The sequence below is a fragment of the Gekko japonicus genome, unplaced genomic scaffold (genome assembly GCF_001447785.1).
Source record: "Gekko japonicus isolate JY-2015 unplaced genomic scaffold, Gekko_japonicus_V1.1 scaffold590, whole genome shotgun sequence".
NCBI classification, from domain to species: Eukaryota; Metazoa; Chordata; class Lepidosauria; order Squamata; family Gekkonidae; genus Gekko; species Gekko japonicus.
Genome location: NW_015161968.1, coordinates 672294 through 695919, shown reverse-complemented (window position 1 = coordinate 695919; position 23626 = coordinate 672294). Strand labels below are relative to the sequence as shown.

The 23626-nt window shown below is 41.5% G+C and overlaps 1 protein-coding gene across 5 annotated transcripts in view; it reads right to left on the bottom strand.

Moving 5' to 3' along the window:
* Positions 1–23626, bottom strand: part of RBMS1 (RNA binding motif, single stranded interacting protein 1) — a 201444-nt gene that overhangs the window by 101962 nt on the left and 75856 nt on the right. The gene's annotated exons all lie outside the window — the stretch shown is intronic.

Genomic DNA, 23626 nt, shown 5'->3' with positions numbered 1-23626 from the left:
TGACCACTCATGTGCCATAAGGATCGGGGGATTTTCTCCACTTGGCTGATATGGTAAAGTGACACAACAGAATATTTATTCAAAATATTTATTAACCTGGCTTCTCACAAACCAGCTACAACCTAAGAAGAGAACAGGAATTAAAACAGCAATACTAGCACATACAAATTCTGCCTCTAGAACAAAATTGCCTAAAAGGCTTGCATCCAAACCACAGTGTCATCTAACTTCTAAAACAGTCAAGCCACCAGATCTCACACCTAGGAGAAGACGGATCTTAAAGCTAGATTTCTACCTATTCCCCCTCCACATATTTCTGAGGATCTAATGACCCCATGAGCAAGACTCAAGGGCACAGTAAGTAGAGGAATGTGGCCCAATTTCGGTACATGTACGTCTTCAGATTCATTGCAGGATCTATCCCCAAGTAATTTTTAAGGTTTTAGTTATGAGTACTATGTTTTATTTCTTCAAATTTTAGGTACTTTTGAGTGTTATTTTATTAGAAAGCCAAGGCACAAATCTTCTAAGTCAACTCAACAAATATAGCTTTCTTCTTGTTAACTAGGACCAACCAAGAAATGGAGAATAGATCACGACATGGTCTTAAAAAGAGCTTCAAGAAACCATGAGCGGTACCATGTTCACCACTGTAACGATAGTAACAAGTAGATCAGTAAAGAACTCATGCATATATATAACTTAATCCCCATATGTTCGGGCACACACTTTTAAAAAAGCAATGTAAACAAAATAGAAGACACAGCAGATACTGTGTCAGCCAGAAAACCCATCTGTGGTCTAATCCTGTGACAAACAACCTAGCAACAATCCTACTGCCACCAACACTATGGAGTTTGCCAAAAAAACAGATGCATCTTATAACAGATATCCTTGGCACAGCATTTTTGTCTCATATTGGTTGTTTCAAATGGAAGAAGAACTACAGGAAGCAAATACAGTTTCCTGAGGTCAGCCATTCATAAAGAGTGTAGTAAAAAAAAAATCTTCTGCTAATAAAGGATTATTTTTAATAGTGATGGAGATTCCCATTGATGAGTGTATGATTTCTGACAAGTGAATTATTTCTAGGTAATTCAGACAATTAGAGAGAATAATTCAAGACATTTATTTATATTCTATGCCCCACTTTTCTCCCCAATTAGGAGCCAAAGTGGCCTACAACACTGTTCCCCATCCTCTTTTTTATTCCCATAACAACTAACCTGTGAGGTAGATTAGCCTGAGAGCAAGTGACTGGTTCAGGGTCATGCAGCAAACTTTCCTGGCAATATGGGGATTTGAACGCAAGTTTCTAAGATCTAGCCCAACACTCTAACCACTACACCATACTGGCTTTCAATCATGTCTGTTTGCATTTAATGGGAAACCTTTGCCACACCCCTGAAGGGCTCAACAAAACCAAACACAATTATCCATATGCTGCTTTTCAGAATAAAAAAACCATTTGTAGTTTAAGCTACAAGACTTTCCTAAACATTTGTTCTGAATTTCACATTACTGTCTGCAATGTTTAAAAACAACTTGTCTTTTGTGCATCAGCAGAGATGCAAACAATTTGAATCAATTTAAACCTTTTTTTCTCTCTGCATGGTCTCCATCATAATGCTCCTGCTCTTCTGAGAGCATTATTTTTCTTAACTTCCCGATTACTGTCTGCAATGTTTAAAAACAACTTTTTTCTCTCCATGCAGAGAAATGCATGGTCTCCATCATGATGTCCCTGTTCTTCTGAGAGCATTAATTTTTCTTAACTTCCCAGTCTTTAACAAAGCCGGAATAGCATTGTGTCTTCCCTCACTTTGCATTTAAACTGGATCTAGATTTAAACAAATTAAAACACAACATTTTAAGATGGGTAGCCATATTAAACCTGTTTGTAGCAGTAGAAAAGAGTAGGAGTCGAACAGAACCTTAAAGACTAACAAAATTTGTGGCAGGGTATGAGCTTTCGTGAATCACTGCTCACTTCTTCAGATACAGCCAGAATGTGAGTCCATCTCTCCTATATATTAGATTTCAGATAACAAATGACATTAGCAGGCAAATGACAATAGCAGGTGTGATTAGATTAGATGCAATATGCAAAGAGGTAGTCAGCATTGGTAATGAGACAGGAAACCTAGGTCTTGATTCAGTCCAGGTAAAGCCTGGGGTTGCTATGCAATGGCAAGCCACCTCTATTCCTCTCTTATTTGGAATGGTCCATGGATAGGGTTGCCTTGGGTCAATAGCAACTGAATGGCACGTTCTTCTTCTTACATTGTGCGAGGATCTATGGCTTAGTGGTAGAGGAACTGGTTTCATAAGGTCCTAGGTTCAATCCCGGCACCTCTAGTTAAAAGGGTAAGGTAGTAGGTGATGTGAGAGACCTCTGCCTGAAACTCTGGAGAGCCACTGCTGGTCTGAGTAGACAATACAGACCTCAACAGACTAATGGTCTGATTCAGTTGAAGGCATCTTTGTGAATTTGTCCAGATTCTAATCCAATACTCTAACCACTATACCACACTCATATGTCTTTTCATTTCCATGCACACAAACACACAACACCATAGGTACGCTAAATATGACCATAGATGCTCTTCCCTAGTCTGCCCCTTTAGCATGTACTTTTGTTCAAGGAAGAGTAAAACTTTAGAGGAAAGAACCCCAAAAGCTTCCTATTTTTAGACTATGTTACAGTGTGGTTTTTTGTTTCTTAAACTGCAAGTTTTAGTGACTGGTTCAACTAGCGTGTGGGTATAAAAAGGGGAAGAATCACAAAATTTTATGGATATGATGAGTGTATACCCAAAGCAACTATTATAGACAGGGACTTTTGGTCTGTTGCATTGACTGATAAAAGAGCGCTTGTATTTCATACTGGAAAATGCAGTTAAGTCACACCTGACTTATGGAGACCCCATAGGATTGTCTAGGCAAGAGATGTTCAGAGGTGGTTTGCCATTGCCTGCCTTTGCACAGAGACCTGGGTTTCCTTGGTGGTCACCCATCAATGCAAAGGGAGGTGTTGTGGTTGCACCATTGTATTTTAAAGCTTTTTAAATTTTCTGTTTACATTCTTATTTTATTTATCTCATTTTATCTGTTGCTTTCGTCAGAAGCATATGAAGTTAATGTTTTTGCTTTTAGTCTCCTGGCCTGCTGACAAGGCTGAGCCTTTGGTTTGTTGATTAGGCTTTGGTTTGCCGATAAGGCTGAGCTCCTCCGGATGAGTTTGAGTTGAGGATTGAAAAGCGAGGATTGAAAAGCGAGCCTTGAGAGTTCTTAAGACAGGGATATTTAGACATTCTTCCATATGTTTCTTTAAACCTTCGACTCCCCCCCCCCTGCTGGTTTTAGTGTCTTACTAGTATTTTAATTGTAATGAACCAGCTTGCACAGTAGAATGGAAGCTTGTTAAAGCCATACAGGCATTGAGGGAGTGGGATTGCTAGAATTTTTTGCACTGTATTATTTATTATATCCTACTTTGTTTTATTTTATCTATTGCTTGTTTATTTTGGTGGAATTAACTCCTGTTCAAACACGTCTTCTGGCTGCTGGCCCTAAATCATCTCCAGCCTTGAGCTACGTTTCTCACTTCGATCCAGCTGGCTGGAGCCCTCAATTTTACTTTTGGAATTTGCAGACTCTTGGACCTTTGGGTTTTCAACAATAATTATTCAATTATTTAATACCTGTTTTGTATAGAGTTGCCTTTCTACCTGCTTTTCAACCTTTTCATGGACTTTCCTTCTGTCCCAGGTTGCACCATGGGCAAAAAATGGCAATATACATTTGGTGATCAAAAGGACTCTTTAATGAAACAGAGCAAACAAAGTAAACTTGATGAGTTCTTTGATGCTCTCCTGACCTCCAACAGATTCGATGCCTTAAACCATGATCAGGATTGCCCTAAATCATCTCCAGCCTTGAGCTACGTTTCTCACTTCGATCCAGCTAAACATGGTATTGCTAATCCTGAGAATTTCTCGCCTACTTTACTGCAGATATTAACATCACAGACTTTTCTAACTGCTGAAACCCTGCAGAAAATCTTGTCTATGTAGCACTAATCAGGTTAAATATTGTAGTATAGGCACTAACATGAAACAGTCAACTGGGATGGAAGAGTTTACTGTTCTAGTCGTTGCTGTTGTTAAGCCATTCAGTTGGGTCCGACTCTTGGCGATTCTATGGGCCAGCTCTCTCCACATTTTCCAATCTTGTACTGTTTCTTTGAGATGTTCTAGGCTCAGGCTGGTGTTGACTTTTATGGTGTCTAGCCACCGTGTTCTTTAGGAGCCCAGGTTTTTTTTGTCGCTAACCAATCCAAGCATAATTGTTTTTTCTAGTGAGTTCTTGAGCATGACATGGCCGAAATAAGTCAGTCGCAGTTTTGATTTTTCCTTCCAATGCATCTTGTCTATGTAGCACTAATCAGGTTAAATATTGTAGTATAGGCACTAACATGAAACAGTCAACTGGGATGGAAGAGTTTACTGTTCTAGTCGTTGCTGTTGTTAAGCCATTCAGTTGGGTCCGACTCTTGGCGATTCTATGGGCCAGCTCTCTCCACATTTTCCAATCTTGTACTGTTTCTTTGAGATGTTCTAGGCTCAGGCTGGTGTTGACTTTTATGGTGTCTAGCCACCGTGTTCTTTAGGAGCCCAGGTTTTTTTTGTCGCTAACCAATCCAAGCATAATTGTTTTTTCTAGTGAGTTCTTGAGCATGACATGGCCGAAATAAGTCAGTCGCAGTTTTATGATTTTTCCTTCCAATGACATGTCTGGTTTTATGTGCTCCAATACTTGCATGTTTGTCCCCTTTGCTGTCCTAGGAATGTGCAGGAGCCTTCTCCAGCACCACAGCTCAAATGAGTCAATTTTCCTCCTGTCTTGCTTCTTCATGGGCCAACTTTTGCAGCCATAGGTTGCTATGGGGAACGCAACAGAACAGACTAATCTGTATTTGGTTGCTAGGCTGATGTTCTTGCTCTTCCATATTTGATTCATGCTCATCATTGCTGTGTGACCCAGCATGATTCAACGTTTTATTTCTGGAATGCATTCGCTGTTTTGGTTGATCAGTGATCCTAAGAAATTAATTCTTCCACATATTTAATCCATCGTCAACTGTTATTTTGACATTTCTCTTCTTGGTGGTCATGAACTTGGTCTTTTTGATGTTTAGGAAGAGGCCAAACTTCTTACTTTCCTCTTTGATTTTCTTGATCAGGTATTGATCAGGTATTCCAGGCCTTCTTTAATTTCTGAGAGGAGTGTTGTGTCATCAGCATATCAAAGACTGTTGATATTCCTTCCTCCAGTCTTTACCCCAATTTTTGACTCTTTCAGCTCTAACTTCCTCATGATTGTTTCGGAATACAGGTTTCTTGCTTCAAGAAACTTCATGCAAAAAATGTATTTATTTTTGTTTGTTTTGTATCTTCTGTTAGTCCTGATATCCCCAGCTCCAAGAGAGATAGGTCTAAGGGTGGCCTTGCTTGTTTGATTTTCTCTTTCCTTAGATGACATAGTTCAGAGTTGATTTTAGACTAAGATTAATTTTTGACCATTAAATTTGAATCAAGGGCCATCATTTGTTCTTGCTTACCACTGATATTTCTCCAGGGCTGTCCGTCGGTGAATATTCTTCTCTACGGAAGGACACTGAGATTACGATACTCTTTATTTTACAAGATTATCCCAAAGCATTTTTCTTGCTAACTGGCGATATGAATGCCCACATAGGATGCTGTGATGGGTTAATACTTTCTCCCCTATATAGGGCTGATGCTGATGCTTTGGACCTTATAATCTCCTGGATAGGACTTCAAAAAACTCCAAAATAAACACTAGGGGAAGATTTCCCCCCCACTCTGGCCTTAAACTAGGATTTAACATTCTTTAAAGCAATAGAGATTTATGGGATTTGGAAGAATTTACAAGAATCAGCAAGAAGGGAGCCAGTGTAGGTGATTTTTGTTTGGCTTCCCCAAATCTTCTCCCTTATCGCTCTAGGTTCTGTGACCATCTACCACTTTATGTGGAATTAGCACTGCCTTTTGGTGAGAACTCAGATGCACAACCAGAGATTGCCTATTCAGACAATGTCATTAAGTGAGCTAATAAGTCTAAGGAATGCTAATAGGTCTAAGGAGGCCTGTAACATCTATTATTCAGACACGTGACCAATTCTTAAATCCCAACTTACTGATGAAGTTTTGTCCAAATTTGGGAGCAAATTTTCCATCTTTTTTAACACTTGGTCAAAAGATCATTGCAACCAAAATTTGGCTCCCAAACTGGCAACAAATCCTAGTTTGATAGAGTATGCTGTTGTGCACTCCAAGAAATCCGCAAAACTCTATACAGCCTATGGGCATACTAATTGGTTACTCTGATTACCTGAAACAGGCAGTTTAAATGCCTTATCCAGTATAAAAAACAAAGGCTATTAAAAGAAGGCCATAGCCATGAATAACAGAAAAAGAAATGGTCAGCCTTATTAGAAAACTCAAAATAGGTAAGGTTCCCAGCCCTGACTTTATTGTTAACAAACTACTTAAGAGTAATGTCCCCAGTTGGAGCAAGACTGTAGCCCCCTTCTTCTCTAACATCTATAATTCTGGCTCCATACCACAATCTTGGCTCAACTTGATAACTATTCCCATCCATAAAATTTTTGATTATTCTCTTCCTGACAACTACAGGCCAATCAATTTCTGTCTTGTTTAGGTAAACAATTTAGCTCTTACCTGCTCACAAAGTTACAAATTTGATTGTCAGATAATCAAGTCCTTATGCCCTCTCAGATTGCTTTCAAAAGACAAGCCTCTATTTTAGATCATTGTGCAGTTCTTGCTCATTTGGCTGAAAAACACACACACACACAGACACACACTCCATGTCTAGGAAGACATCTACTATGCTCCCCATAGGTTGGACAAGATCTTCAATTTCAAATTTTTGACTTCAAGTAATTCATAATGACTACACAGGTGTTTTTTTTGGCTCTGCCTTTTTCACATTTTATGTACCAGCTAAATTTCCTAACTTTCTGTGAATCATTTCTCACTTTTCATGACACACTGGTTTTAAAAAGCCATTGCAACACTTCCTCTTAACTTAGAAACCATGAATCACAAGGAAATTTAGAAAGAAACACTAGAACTGGAAATTCTACATCATACTACCCATCCTAACTGCACTAAGCCAGTCCTTTTGGCATGATTTACATTGGTAAGTGAACAATTCCTTTTACAGCACACAGTACATTAGAAGAGTTTTGTCAAAAGATGATGTAATGAAAAAAAATCTACCCCAAACTTCAGTATTTAATTACATACCAAACAGTTATTACTCCAGCCATCAGAGAATAATTATGTCACCTTTGCATGTGTAAGAAGATTTTAGCTAAAGATCAGCTGTTTATAGCATTGTTCATGTACCTTAAAAAGAGGCATACTTTTAAGACAAACTGCCACAAACTGCTACTTACATCTAATGTGTTTTAGGACTCTCTCTTTTGGTTCATGGTTCAGGTCAAGTAATGCTCAAAATGTTTATAGAAACAACTATGTGAGTGATTAAACCAATTTCTTAGCAGCAATCAAGTGTTAGCTTCTTTTAGCTGAAAAGATTAGGAGATGCTTGTGTGAATTTTATGAAGTTATACCATGTGAAGCCATTACATATTATTATTATTATATTACTATTATTAATAATAATAATAAATAATCAACTGGAATAAATTGGTGCAACACTGCTGATTAGAAACAGATGGGGATGTTGTGGTCTTATAACCCCCTTAGTAAACTGTACATGGTACCATCGATGATTCCCAAGACTTTTAAAAAAGAGGTGATGTAACAATTACGCTAGCAACCACACTATTACTTCCAAAGCAACGAAAATTTAATTCATGAGGGCCAGAATGGACACTGTGCTTCTTTTACCAAACAACTCATCTGAATACCAACAGTGTGAAACAAGATGTATATTTTTTTTAAAAAATGGAGACAAGACATATCAGCAGGGGTCATTTCGTAGAAAAAGAGCTAGGGGGACTCATTAGCATAACTCATTAGCATATGCCACACCCCCTGACATCACCGGAAGTGTGTCATAAGGCCACACACCCCACCCCCAACGGTCCCGGCCGGCAGGAGTCCAAGGAAGCCCCGCGAAGGCCCTCCCTGGCCCCAGGCAGGCAGGGGTGGGGAGAGGCAGGGAGGAAGCAACTTACCCTCCCTCTTCTCCTGCCTCCTCCTGGCTAAATGAGGGCCGGAAGCGGGGCAGCCGGAAGCAGGGGGCGGGGCTTTGCCATGTGCCCCGCCCCCCATACCTCACCCGGGGGGATTGCGATCCCCCACGATCCCCCCCGAAATGACCTCTGCATATCAGTTATTCCAAAGAAGCTGGGTTCAGGTGAACTCCACAGTATGTCTTCACTTGTAAGTATACATGTTGGCCTGTAGGGCAATGAAACCCCCCCCCCCCCTAGTATTACACAGTCGTGAACAAACTTTCAAATTCCCCAGATACCTTCACCAGGCTGGACATTCAGTGCAAAAATAAGAAAAAAAGAGGACAGAAACAGAAAAATTTTTCAGGACATGAAAAACCCATCAGTTTTTCTCAAGACGTATTCTAGAGTAGATGGCCCTGGGAGCTACACAGATTATAAAGTGCTGCAAAGGCTACCAGGACGGACATTTTAAAAAGTATGCTTCTATTGGGAATATAGAAGCCAGCAGTTAATCAGAGAGCTGTTCCAGGATAAGTAATCACAGACAGAAAAAAAGCTCCAGACAGACATTCAAACAGCACCATTACTGCTAGTATGAGATCCAATCCAGGTGATCACCACTGGCCAACTGAATGTAACCAGTTCCAGTAAAAAAAATCAAAGGTCAGCTGACAGATAACAAAATGTGAAATTCCATGAAGGAACTGGAATCCGCTGTCAGTGGCATTTCTAAGACAAACATGGGCGTTATGACCCTAAACTGCAGACTGGAAGGTCTCGGTAGTTCAGCAGTTCGAGACCCGAGTGCTGCATGACAGAGTGAGCTCCCGTCTCTGGTCCCAGCTCCTGCCAACCTAGCAGTTCAAAAGCAAGAAATTGAAAGTAGATAAATAGGTACCACTTCGGTGGGAAGGTAACAGCATTCCGTGTGCCTTGGCGTCTAGTCATGCTGGCCACATGACCACGGAAACATCTTTGGACAGTGCTGGCTCTTCGGCTTGGAAACAGAGATGAGCACCGCAACCCTAGAGTCGGATTCGACTGGCTTTCGAGCAAGAAAACCTTTACTAACTCAGCCACAGTGTGCCACACATCTAATATTTAGCGAATAACAGAAGTAGCATACCTCAGAAACATAGTGGCAAAAGGGTAGACAGGATAAATAGCAATGAAACCCAATAGCAAATGGATTTTAAAAAATGGATTTTTCAACAACAACAAAATCCAAATATACATGCACTCACCTACTTTATGGCCTCTCTCAGGTCATCATAAAAAACCCTTGAGTTAACTCAAACACCAAAAACTACTGGTTAATTTAACATGTCTGATAGAAACCATTGCACTGTTTGCTGGCCCTCCACCTTGAGGACTGATATGCTCAGGATACCTGAGTAGTAAATGCATACATTTAGAAGAAGAAGAGGAGAAGAAGAATTTAGAATTAACAGGAGCCCTGCCCCTGAGCAAGACTTGGCAGGGGCATTTACTGAAACAGCTGTGTAAGAGAAGTCCTGCAGACATACCATGAATCACTCCAACTTCTAGACTGTTTATGTGGCTGAGTTTTTCAATACATAGTTCTTACATATCAAGCATCAACCCACTGGGCTTTCTGTACTGCATTACTTACTTTTTACTTATGCAGCAGTAAAATGCTGAAGTCCTGACCAGAACAGCCTGATCTCATCAGCTTTGGGAAGCTAAGCAAGGGTGTCCCTGGTCAATATTTGGATCGGAGACCACCAAGGAAGGCCAGAGCTGCTATGCAGAAGAAGGTAATGGCAAACCACCTCTGAATGTCTCTTGCCTTCAAAATCCTATAGGGTCACCTAAAGCTGATTTGGAACAAAAAAATGGTAAATCTATCCCCTGGTTTCAATACCTGCAAATTTCTCATCCATGTTCACTACTCAATCTTTCTAATATATATATATTAAAGCAACCCCTGATTGACTTTGAAATTATCCTCAAAAAAGCTGGTATTTCAACAAGGATTTACAATGCACTATTCTCTTCTAGTGAAAACAAACAGATGTCTTATCAAGCCATTTGGGCTAAACGATGTGGTCAACCATTCACTCAGGATTCTTGGGATCATATCCAGTCTTCCTCTCCATTTAACTCCAAGATTGTGGAAATCAAACTACAGATGTTCATTTTTTTCCTTCTGGTATGTCCTGGCCCCACTGCTGGACCTCCTGATGGCACCAGGTATTTTGGCCACTGCGTGACAGAGTGCTGGACTAAATGGGCCATTGGCCCGATCCGACATTGGCTTCTCTTATGTTCTTATGTCACTCATGTGAAATCAGCTCACAATGGACAATTATCTATATTCTTGAGCATCCCACTTCACAATCTAATTTTACAACTATTGGGTTACCTATTCTTGACTTTCTCACCTCACAAAATGTGATTCCTAGACTGGTTAAGTGTTTGAACCTCTGGTAAATGACTTTAAAGATTAGATACATGATTTTTCTTTTTTCTTTATTATTTTTTGTTCTGTACAAGAAGTAATTTTTTTGCCACAGTACTTTATGATGTACATTTTCAACCAATTATTTAAACAATGTTAAATCTAAATATTTGATCATTTTTGTAACATTTATTTATTGATTTCTGTACTTTAATCAAATATCGCAATAAAATGTATTTCGACAAAAAAATCCCATATGTTGGTTACAACTTGACAGCAAAACAAAACAAAAAGCTTAATGCCTACAACCATTAACATGTGGATGAACTGATTTATAAGAAATATATTACTTGAAACAGACAGTAGGTCAAATATTTAGGGATGCACTTAATAGACTGCTACCAACCATTATGAAGATCGATTTAAAAATAGTCTTGTTAGTATAGAAGTATAGAACTATAGAAAGTATAGAAGATGCCACTACAGAGGAGAAAGCTAACATTTTTCCAAAGTATTTTGGTACATGTTGCACCATCAAGCACACATATTTTACCTCATCAAACTCAGGTGATTATTTCCCACAATCTACCACTTTTAAAAACAGAATTTAAGACACTATTGACAGGAAGCAAACAGACAGGATTTGGGGGGAGATTAGATAGACAGACAGACAGATTTTTTATGCTGGACAGCCAGTGAGAATATAAGTATCCTTCTCCACTCCCCTCTCAGGAGCTCAATGTTTTCTGCAGCTGTGCGCTGACTTCAACACTACTGCACCAAGTTCACATACTTAAAAAGCTTGCTCGTAAAGCCAAGACTTACCTTGCCACAAGTGGCAAAGCAGAAATGCCAGCAAATGACATGACAGAGATGCTTTTGCAAGACAGAAGAGAGAATTCGTTCACTGCTCCCTCCCACTATATTTTAACAGTGAAAAATTATGCATGTTTACTTATAAGTACCATAAACTCAATGGGACTTACTCTCTAGCTTGAATGAGCCAGAAATCACAAGTTTTGCTCCTACAAGCCACAAGCACTTCACAAATCACCACTCTTGACAGCAGGTGCAAGGTGTCCCATTCCCCCTCTTCACTGCAGGTTCCTGTGCCATCCACAAACCTCCACTGGCTCCTTGTAATCCTTTTCAGGGATCCTTTTCCGGGATTACAGTGGGCTGCTGAAGAAAGGTGTGGAAAATCTGCAAGCACTTGCACTTTATAGATTCCAGCTAGTACTGCAAGCTGATTGTAAATGTCCTCCCCCAATAAGCTGGTAAATTCTGTATGCTCATTGAAAATACTTCCATAAAGGTATAGTGTGTTACCCTGTACCTGAGCACAACTTCCCATTTACAACACTTCTGTTCTAACAATACTGTTGTTTGGGCTTGCTCTTCATGAATCTGCCACTGAATACTGAAGATGTTCTTATTTTAGTAATTTTGTATTTTATTAATTTATGTACTGTAAAGATAGCAGTATTTCACATTCAAACTTTAAAAGTATTAAACTTATACTATATTACAACTTGGCCAAGAAATAAGGGTTAGAAGAAGACAAAACCCAAATAAGCCAGTGCTGGCCCAGCCAGGAGTCATACTCGAACTGCCAGCGCCTAGTGCCAAATTGGTTGGTAGCTTGTAAATCAACTTAAAGCATATATTTTTATTCTAATTGCCAGCTTAATCTAGATCAAGAATGAGAAGGCAGGTTAATAGCAGAGAATGACAGGACCACGGATCCATCTTTAGAACAATTCTAATTAAACCTGTACTAGGAAGACAGTAGTATTCTCTGTGCCAGTATTATTCTCCCTGCTAAATTAACAAAGGGTTCTCCACCCACTTCTCCCTCCTGCCTGTAGTGCATCCCTTCCTTTTCCTGTTGCATCAGGAAACTGCAGACTAAGAGGTTTCTGCAGGGTGCAGCTAAATTTACCAGTGCAAAATGCAACAATCAAACTCGCCTTGTTCTGATGGTAATTGTTTCAACCCTTCATTTCCAAATGTAACCTCTTAGACAATTTGCCTTATGCAGAAGATTATTATTTTGCCAAATATTCCTTTGTCAATCCGCTCTTTTAATACAGCTGTTTAAAGACATAAAAGCACAGGTCTTACAGATATGAATGCTTTTGGGATAGTTGTTAACTATTTTGGTCTTTCACTCACACGCACTCGAACCAGGAATATTTTACCTGATTAGGCAAAACAGTATTTATGCAGCCATAATAAATGGGTACATGGGCGTCTTATAAAAAGGACTCCACAGCCCAATGGCACCCAGCACTATTAATTAGTTCTTAGCATAATACTTCTCCTTGCATTAACTTTGTCTTCCCAAAGAAGGCTACTTACAGCACTTCTGTTTTGCCATTAGTTATTTTATTTATTAAAACGTTTATATTCCCTGTCTTTCCTTGTGGTTCAAAGTGACTTTTAACAACAGTTTAAAACATAATAATATTTGTTGTTGTTCAGTCGCACAGTCGAGTCCGACTCTTCGCGACCCCATGGACAAGATCTCGCCAGGCCCTCCTGTCTTCCGCCATCCTCTGAAGTTTGCTCAATTTCATGTTTGTTGCATCTATGACACTGTCCAACCATCTCATCCTTTGCCGTCCCTGTCTTCTTTGACCTTCAGTCTTTCCCAGCATCAGGGTCTTCTCCAGTGAGTGCTCCCTTCTCATTTGGTGGCCAAAGTATTTGAGCTTCAGTTTCATTATCTGGCCTTCCAGGGAACAATCAGGGTTGATTTCTTTTAGGATTGACTGATTTGATCTTCTTGCAGTCCAAGAGACTCTCAAGAGTCTTCTCCAGCACCATTGTTCAAAAGAATCTATTCTTCGGCGCTCGGCCTTCCTTATAGTCCAACTCTCGCAGCCATACATGACTACCCCAAATCTCTCCCCCCACTTCCCTTAAGAAACACCCGCCATTCAAATCCCCTTAAAAACCCTAGCAAACAAGCAGGCCTTGCAGTGCCTCATAAAGATCTCCAGGGAGGAGACCCTTCTTCAGAGAGCACATTTCACAGAGCTAGAGCCACAGTGGAAGAGACCCAGTCTCTGGTTGATGCCAGATGGGCCGCTCTAAGTTGTGAGATAGCCAACACATGGCTGCCTGATGACTGCAACTGGCACACAGGGACCCATGGAAGGAGATGGTCCTTCAAATACGTGGGGTCTGAAGGGGTTATAAGTTATAACGATCTGCTGTATGATGGTGGTGCTGGAAAGTGCCATCAAGTCGCAACTGACTTATGGTCACCCTGTAAGGTTTTCATGGCAAGAGACGTTCAGAGGAGGTTTGCCATTGCCTGACTCTGGGTGCGTTCAGACGGGGGCTTTCTGCCGGCATAAACGCGATCACACTTACCCTCCATTTTGCGGATCCTTTTGGTGTACGTCCAGTCACACGCTGCGGGCGTTGGCGTTTAAAAAAAACAAAACACAGTTTGAGCATGCGCATAGGCAGCCATTCACAGAATGGCGATCCTTGCGCATGCTCAACCCCCCCATTACATTTAAACTTTAAAGGTAAGGACTTACCTTTAAAGTTTAAAGCCCAACTGGCCTCCCTTAAGTCCCAGACTCCTCCGGGAAGTTAAACTAAGGGCTTTCTTTTTTTTTAAAAAAAAAATAAACGCTCAGGGCGAAGCTTCGCCCGAGCGCATATCGCTTAGAGTAAAAAAAAAATGGCGGGGGAAAAATGGAAGCCTCAGGCTTCCGACGAAAATGGCTAGGCACCGGTGGAGAGCGATCAGACGCCGGTGTACATCGGAAGCCACCGTTGCACTCAGGATACCACCACTTGGGACCTAGTGGCAGAGTGCAGCGGTGTAAAGGGCTTTACACCGGTTAGGGACAGGAGGCAGATGTGCCCCGTCTAAACGCCGGTGAGTACAACGATTGCAACCGGCACCCTAACCGATGTAAAGCCCCCGTCTGAACGCACCCTCTGTGTAGTGACCCTGGTCGTCCTTGGTGGTCGTTCCTCCAAAGACTAATCAGGGCTGACCCTGTTTAGCTTCTAAGATCAGGCTAGCCTGGCCCACCCAGGTGAGAGCTGCTGTATGATACTAAGACTTAATCCTGACTTATTCCTCTAGACGTGCATACTCAAAGAACTACCAAGAGCCCTGATAGTAGTTAGTTGTAGATGAATACTCAGAGTTACAATCTAAGTCCACTGCGGTCAAGAAGTTTAGAAGGGTGTAACTCCTCTTAGGGTTGCACTATAAACCATGTAGAAACACCTTGTTTGCAGGCTACAGTAAGCACACACACACACACCCCACCTGGGTATGAAATACAGATTCCTTATGAATGCCAAACCACTGAACTATGCCAGTATAACTTTCCCTCTCTTCCTCAACCTACCTGTACTGAAGGCACTTGTGGGAGAGATGCATTTTACTGCTGTGTTTGGCAAAACTATGGAAACTGATCAGCCAAACTGCCCAAATGGCTTGCCAGCAAAACAATCTCTAAGCACATCTACCCACATCCATATCTTATGCTAGGTTAATAAAATAATGTCATAATTAGACATGAAATAAAAAGGCTAAAATTTTTGGCAGGTTCCCACAGACCAACACAGAATAAAGTAAAACATTGTGATATAGATTATCATCTCACTGAAATATGGAGAATTTCAAAGGAAATCATAACTCAAAAGTATTATAATAGTTAAGCACCCGCAAGGCAAGGCAAATGTATGCACATCTGTAATGTAAGGCACATTTATCACGCATACCCTTCCAAGAAAAGAAGGACCCAACTCCAGCTGTAACAAATGTATGTACTTACCATGAAGTTTATAGTAATCAGACTGAGGGTGTGATCACTCAAGCAGTTTGGCCTCCCCTCTAGATCAAATGGGCGCAATCAAATGTGCACATCTGGCTCCCGTACCCCACTCACCCGTACCTCATGTTAAAATGACGCCCACACGGATTAAACAGCCACCAGCAAATTCCTGTGGCTACCTTGGTGAGGTGCTTCCATGGTAGGTTTCCACTCCATTTCCAGGGTGTCCTTTTCCCCCCAACCCCACTCCAATGTGCACTTCAGTGCCCCTACAGAATGCGGTCAGGAGTGCATGTGCGCTTGTCTGCTTCTGTGCGGGACTTAGGGGGGAAATAACCAACGCAGCCACGGGTCTGTGGTTGCAGCATGTTAGCAATGTGAATGACCAACCACGGGCCCATGACAATACAATGCCGGCTTAGGGGGTGTTGTGTAATTGATGCAAAGTGTCCCAAACTCAAGCAGCTATTTAGAGCTGATATACTGCCAGGACAAACTGCTTGTGTGACCACACCCTGAGTCTCTCCATGCTACTGCTAAATATTGTCATTAATATCTGATCACAGACATGAAGATTCAGAGTGAAGATTGTGATCCACACAAAAAGCCCTTTTTTAAATAGCTGAAGTCAGAACACTGCAATATGTGTGCCAGACAGTTTGGAAGGGGTCTCTGTGATGTGATATCTCTCTCTGCCTTTATAAGTCAACTCAGTGATGCAGAGAATTCCTCCATGATTCTGACACTGGGCTTGTAAACTTACTAAAGGTACACCTCCTGATGACCTGCTTGCATTTCCCATTCCTCAGTCCACCAAAGACAATGGACTTAGAAGGCCATAACACTGTTCAGGACTGCACTGTTAGTCTGCCTACAGTCAAGGCCATGACACCGATGATGTCATAACTCTGGCTCCCCTCATCACATAAGTGCAGAGATCCACAATATGGAAACAGTGAAAACCATTGAGTTAGAGGCTCTCAAGCAGCTAGATTGCCGGTGGAGACTTTGGACAGTCAATGTCAGCCAGGGAAGACAATTCTATACTAGATGATCAAAGTCTACCTCAGTAAAAGGCAATTTCATATGTCCAATTCATGTAGCTTTGAAACAATAGTTTAGTTCTGGTCTCTAGAATGGAAAATAAAAACCAAGAACAGAAGGATGCAATAAGAACCAAGAACGCAACTACTTCAAAATTATCTAAGCAGAAAACAATTCGTACCTGAAGGACTACCCTCCCATACAAGCGACTTACCTAGATTGCCTTTTGCCACCAAGTTACATTTATGATGGCAAGAAAGGAAACACTTTTGTGGGCTGAGCTGCACCTCCCTATAGAGGTAAGGAAGTCAACTTCATTGTCTAGAGCAGGGGTGTCAAACAGGAAGGCCTGGGGGCCAGAACCAGCCTGCCCAGGATTCTTATGCGGCTCGTGAGCAACTAGTGCAAGGGAGGGAACAGGAGACTGCTCGAGGTAAAATGGGCTGAGGCACTCTGATTGTGGCTTCACCGTGACAGAATAACGTTACATTTATGATGGCAAGAAAGGAAACATTTTTGTGGGCTGGGCTGCACCTGACTTATGGAACCACCTCCCTTATAGAGGTAAGGAAGTCAACTTCATTGTCTAGAGCAGGGGTGTCAAACAGGAAGGCCTGGGGGCCAGAACCAGCCTGCCCAGGATTCTTATGCGGCTCGTGAGCAACTAGTGCAAGGGAGGGAACAGGAGACTGCTCGAGGTAAAATGGGCTGAGGCACTCTGATTGTGGCTTCACCGTGACAGAATAACCCTGTCTGCAGCAGTCAAGCCGTGTGGGAGCGTCTGCCCAGTGCTGCACTGCTGGCTCTCTAGTCTGCCCATATGGTTTTCCTTTGCATTCCCCTCCCAGCCCATGAGGCCTTGCAGCCAGGATACATCAACTCAGAGCTTACCAGCTGCAGTCCTTTTCACAGTTTATGTCTCCAGTTCCTGGCATGACATTTTATGGCACACATGGCCAGGCCTGACAAAGTGACATTAATGTCAGATCTGGCCCTCGTGACAAATTAGTTCAATGCCACTGGTCTAGGGGGTGAACTACCTGAGCTGTTGCATTTCTGGTGAAATGTGTTGTCTTTTCTTTCCAACTATAGAGAATGGTGGTCTTCTAGGTGCAAAGTGTTTCCTGTGTTGTGCATTTTATGCGGTTTTAGCTGCTGGAATTGTTTTAATGAATGAGGTACTTTTCACATAAGGCCTTTAAGAAAGAAAACCAGGATACAACATCCATTAATATAAAAAAATGCAGCAAAGTAAGTAGATCTTCCCTTACAGAAACCGTGCTGAGTCTGCCTCAATAGGTTTTGTTCATCTATGTGCCTACTAATTCTTTCCTTAATAATGGTTTCCACCAATTTACCGAGTATGGAAGTCAGACTGACTGGCCTGTAATTTCCCGGATCTCCTCTGGAACCCTTTTTAAAGATGGGAGTGACATTAGCTACCTTCCAGTCCTCGGGAATGGAGGCAGATTTTAAGGAAAGATTACATATTTTTGTCAGGAGATCCACAAGTTCACATTTGAGTTCTTTCAGAACTCTCGGATGTATGCCATCTGGGCCTGGTGATTTATCAGTTTTTAAATTGTCTATCAGTCATAGGACCTCCTCTCTCATCACCTCAATCTGACTCAGGTCTTTCAACACCCCTCCTGAAATCAGCGGTTCTGGAGTGGGCAAGCACTTCTCATCTTCCACAGTGAAGACAGAGGCAAAAAATGCATTCAGCTTCTTAGCCATTTCCTTATCATCCTTCAGTATTCCTTTTACCCCTTTAAGTGTGTGTAGATCACATGCATACTGGGAAGCTGCAATTGCTACAGCATGTACTTAATTATGTTATGCAACAAAACAAATGCAAGGATGATTGCCACATAAAATTCTTAATGTTGCTTTTTCCCCAGAGTTACTTTCTCTGGAGGAAATTGATGATGCTTGAACAAACACTTGCTCCAGAGCAGTCCCATTTTTAATGGACATATTCCTAAGCAAATAAATTGTGGACTGGACACTAAGAAGCTAATCCAGAAAGCATTGAGTTAGCATGACTCTACAGCTCCAGAGGGATTTTCTTCAGGATCCATATGAGAATGCCAGGGCCTTTTTAACATGCATCACAATGTGGTTTGTTCTGCCTAGTCTAATAAAGAATTATGTTTCAAAATTATACCACCTCGGTGAAGCCAAACATGGTCCATAAAACAATCCAAGAACAAATCTGTACTTTTTAGGAAAATATTGGGGTAGGGGGCTTTACGAGAGTAAGAATGAACAGATACGACACTCTGATGTGAATTCAAAAGTCTGAGAACCAAACAGCATACATATTTAAACAAATTCCCAAAAAAAGGTTCTCTTCTATACGGTAATGTATGGGAGATTTTGGATCCCCCCCCCCTTTAGTAAAATCCAAGGTCTATGACCCAGGCCCCGCTGTGAACAGACCTGCATGCAAAGATTAATCAACAGCTTTGCATGTCAGCCACTAAACAAGGCCAGGCACTGAATCAGTGTTAAATTCCTCACATGCAGCTACGCCCAGTTAATCTGCTTGAAAGCAGTGAACTATGTAAATCTACTTACACTGGTGACATAAACATTACACTCATCAAAATGCAACAATATGCATTTTGACCATTCCTTGGCAAAGCTGCCATGGGCGGGGGGGATACACATTGCCTCACATGGTCTTGTAACAACTCAGATTCTTAAGCAGTAAGGGACGGAACCCATAACTGGCCAACCACTGGGTACTCACAGGGCTTCTTTTTAAAGGAAAATCAGTGAGTGAAACCTCAGTGATTTCTAAATGTCTCATCACATTTCTCCACCAGCTCTATGGAGAGCAACTGCATATCAAATGAACAGGAAAAAACCTTCAGCTGCTTTCAAGGTAGCATTTAAAGCCCACTTTTACATTTGGGGAATGTGTAATTCAGCTCTGCAATTTAGGACTGCTACCTGTCACAGCAGTCGCTTTAGAAAATCAGGAGGCTGTGGTGGTTCGGCATGCTTTTTCCAAGTTTTGGCTGGTAAGTCAGCTGCATCCATTCCTGGGTCAGTCAGATCTAGCTACAGTGATCCATGCTTTAGTTACATCTAGCTGAGACTACTGAAATGCACTCTACTTGAGACTACCCTTGAAGAGTGTTTGAAGACTACAGCTAGTGCAGAACGCTGCAGCTAGACTGTTGGTTGGGGCCACCTATCAGGAGCTCCTGTGTGACCCCAATATTACAGCAATTACACTGGCTACTGATCCATGCCTGAGCCCAATTCAAGGGGTTGGTTTTGACTTTTAAAGCCCTACATGGCTTGGGACCAAGGTACCTGAAGGACCATCTTCTACCATATGTTCCTGTCCTGGAATTAAGATCACAGGGAAAGGCCCTCCTGACTGTCCCATCAATCAACAAAGCTTGTTTGTTTGGGACACAAGGCCTTTTCAATGGAATCCCCACAATTATGGAACAGCCTCCCCTGGGGTGGTGTCCTGACCCCTCACATTCGATCTTTTAGGAGGCAGCTGAAGATGGTTTTATTTAGGCCCACATTTGGTTAAGCCCTGAATTGTGATTTCAAATTTCATTTTTGTGTGTGTTTTAATGTATTTTATTGTACGTGTTTTAATGTGATTTCAAATTTCAATTTTTGTGTGTTTTAATGTATTTTATTGTACGTGTTTTAACTATGTTGTCAGCTGCCTTAAGCTCTGTAAGGAAAAACAGAGGCTAACAAATGTTCTAAATAAAACAATAAATCCAGATGCAAAACCTGTACTTGAACCAGCTGAAAAATCACTTTCAACATTTATACAATAAGATTCCACAGGGAACACAGCACTTGCATTGCTTGTGAGAACAAGCGTACTTGATTTACACTAGCAAAGGGTTGCATCCAAAATAACTTTTACATTGGTGAAACAGGGAGAAAGGAAGGATGCCCCCCCCCCTTTAATCATCAAAAAGGTTATCCTGGGATCATAAGACCTGCATAGCCAGAAGCCAAGTGGAATGGCTTATAAAAACCAGGGAAACTGATTGAACAACAGCAAAGATCTGGCCCACAGAATCAGTCTCACAGAAACAGTTCTCGTTTATACACAAAACAAGCAGAGCAGCAAAGCAACAGTACCAACAGATTCTAGAGCTGCCTAACAAAAGGCATCTTTGATGGAAGTAAATTAATGGGGCTCTAATGCTGCCTCCGTTACTGGCAAAACTCCCATTTTAAATATCTGTTAAAATGAACTGAGGAACTTCAGAGATACATCGTTACTCCTGTTTGGAAAATTACTATTTGAGTCTACAAGCTGACCATGAAAAAAAAGGCAAAGGCTTTCAATAGCGTCACACTGGAAGGACCCCAATCCTCCCACGACTCAAGTCTGGTTTAGGAAACTATGGGATCAATTCTTGATGGAAAGCATAACGGATAAACAAAATTGCAATGCCAGAAATCCCTCGGTATCTTTTACCGCGAAATGGTTCCCAGTATTGCAGATGACTTCTGAGATCACTGCGCTCACCCTAACACTCTAAGAGTATACTAGAAAAGATTAGGTCACGCCTACTTATTTCAGGGGGGGAGAGGGGAAGGTAGCTGACTTGCAGAGAAATAAAAAAGCAGCATAGCCAACTGTAAAAACATGTTCCTTAGTAACATTAAGAGGTTATTGAAGTAACAGTATATGTATGCACATATGGAAAGCACATGGGCCTATTTGTAAACATGGAATTACAGGGAAATCCATTTTCGCTAAAACGGATAGATCCTTAGGCTTGCATGCTGCCCCCAAATTGTCAACCATTATAGCCTATAACAGTCTATTCTTTTCACCGCAATCTTCATTTTCAGTGCCCTAAAAATGCAGCTCAAAACACCATTTCAAACTATTGTATTTAAGCATGTTATTCCAATTGTTGTTATTGTTAACTCATTGTTTCTCTCAATAAAAACTGTTATTGGAAGGGAAAAAAAGGCAAAAGATACATGTGTCTCAATTGTGTTTGAACGAAAAAGGGTGGGGGATTATTTCTTTTTAAAACGTAGGTTTCAACTTTTTAAAACTTAAAATGAAGGCAAGGTAAAAAAAAAACCACACCCAGAAAACCACACTAAGTTTGTAAAAACTACACTGTGTGTATAAAACTTGTTGTATTTGCCAAGGTAACTTTTGCACCATATTTTATTACACAGGTCAATGAAGACTTCCGCAAAAAGAGGATCATAAGCAGCACTCTGAGGGGTGCAAGACCCTTCGTTTGCCCCAATTAAAGTCAACGGGAGCTTTACAGGGGGGCTAGAATGCAGGCACGCTCACCCCCACCCCCCACGGGAAGTGTTTCACCAAAGAATGGCTTGGTGCCAATAAAAGGAACCTTTGGTACCCAGAGTCTTAGGACCACATAATGACCATGCATTCATTTTTGCCTGTTCCCCATTGAAAGAGAAGTCTGTTTGTTTTTCTGATTCAGTCAGCCCTTTTAGCTCTTTGAATTCAAGGAGTGCACTGTGAAAAGAAGCGCATCTTATCGGTATGTTCCAGGCCAGCAGGCCGACTCGCATCCGCATGCAAAACATACAACCCTTCCAGTAAAAGGCTTGCCCTCTGTACTTCGTCCCCTTTTCATCACCAGCCCCCCCACGGTGCCCCTGCCAAAAATCAATGAATGCGCAGGACTCTAAAAAGGTGCCGGGCTTAATTAACTAGCTTTTCAGGCTCCCAAGTATTTGTTTACATACTCTTCCCAGAACAGTGCTGAAACAATGCTACCCTTACTCTATCAGCAACTAGGGCACTCGTCCCCTAAAAGGGGGGTGGGGAATAGAAAATTAATTCATTCATAATCCCAAAACTTGCTAAAAAGAAGTGGGGGGAATGGCAGTTTTAGCAGGAGCATTTCCTTGTTATAACAAATCCAAAGGAAATCTCGTGTGCTTGTGATGTCATTAGAATTGCTATTTTGACATCATCATCGGTCACATTCCTGTCAATGGTTAATCACAATCACAGATTCCCTTTTTAATATACGCAGTGATGAAAATGCTAACTCCTCCCTCTAAGATGACAACTAATTCTTCCTAGCCAATTTTTTTTTCTACAGGTAAGGCTGTGCTTTATTTTTTTTTAATTAAAAAAAATAAATCTTGAAAAAAATAATTTTGTGGGACAGGCCAAAATCTAAAATCAAACAACAGTTACTTCTTTTGTAACTGCAGTCCAGAAGTGAAAAGCAACCACTTCTATGACCAAACAGTAAAGAATATTAACTAAAACCATTCCAGGAAAATGGCCTGTTATGTCCCTGTTCTTGGTATAATTAAATCAGGCTGAGACAACAGAATCATCACATTTATTAGAATCATGCTTTCTTCCTACGCTCTTGGACAGGGGAAGGGAAGAGAGAGAAGAACAAAAGTTATACATAAAAGCATTTCATGAGGGTTCTCCTTTTATACATTTAAACTTCTCTTTAGTACAGACAATTGTGACATGACCGCGCTGGAAAGGGATACTTTCAACGGCACTAAACAGGGGACCGATTTATCCAACGCTAATTTTAAGATTATTTTTTTTTAAATCCCTCCCGGTATACGGACCAAAGCATTTTGTTTCAAAAGCGTGTTAAGATTTTGTTTTGAGAGTGACCCCTCACTCCTGGCTGCTTCGATGGGAACGGAAATAGTCGGCCTAAAGTTTCGATTTACAACGCACGTCGTCGCAAACGCTAGTAAGCTTTTTATTTTTTTAAATAAACTTGTTGCCCGGGCCCGTCGAGCCCGATCCGATCCGATGATCTACGGACACACAACCCACCAACCTCCCGCCTGACCAACTACAAACGGCGCGAGACCGTCTCTCTTCTTCCATCGTATTTTAAAAAGAAAAAGCTACGCAACCCGAAAGGAAGCCGGATACTTTTTGTTGTTGTCTACAAGTTCCCGGAAAGAAGGGGGGGGGAGAGAGAGAAACGTTCGCTGAGTGCTCTAGAGCCCGTCTCGACGACTGCGAAGTCCCCACCCATCTCCTCCCCTCTCCCCGAGACCTCCCTCCTCGCGCTCCCCCTCCCCTCTCCGAAACACAGG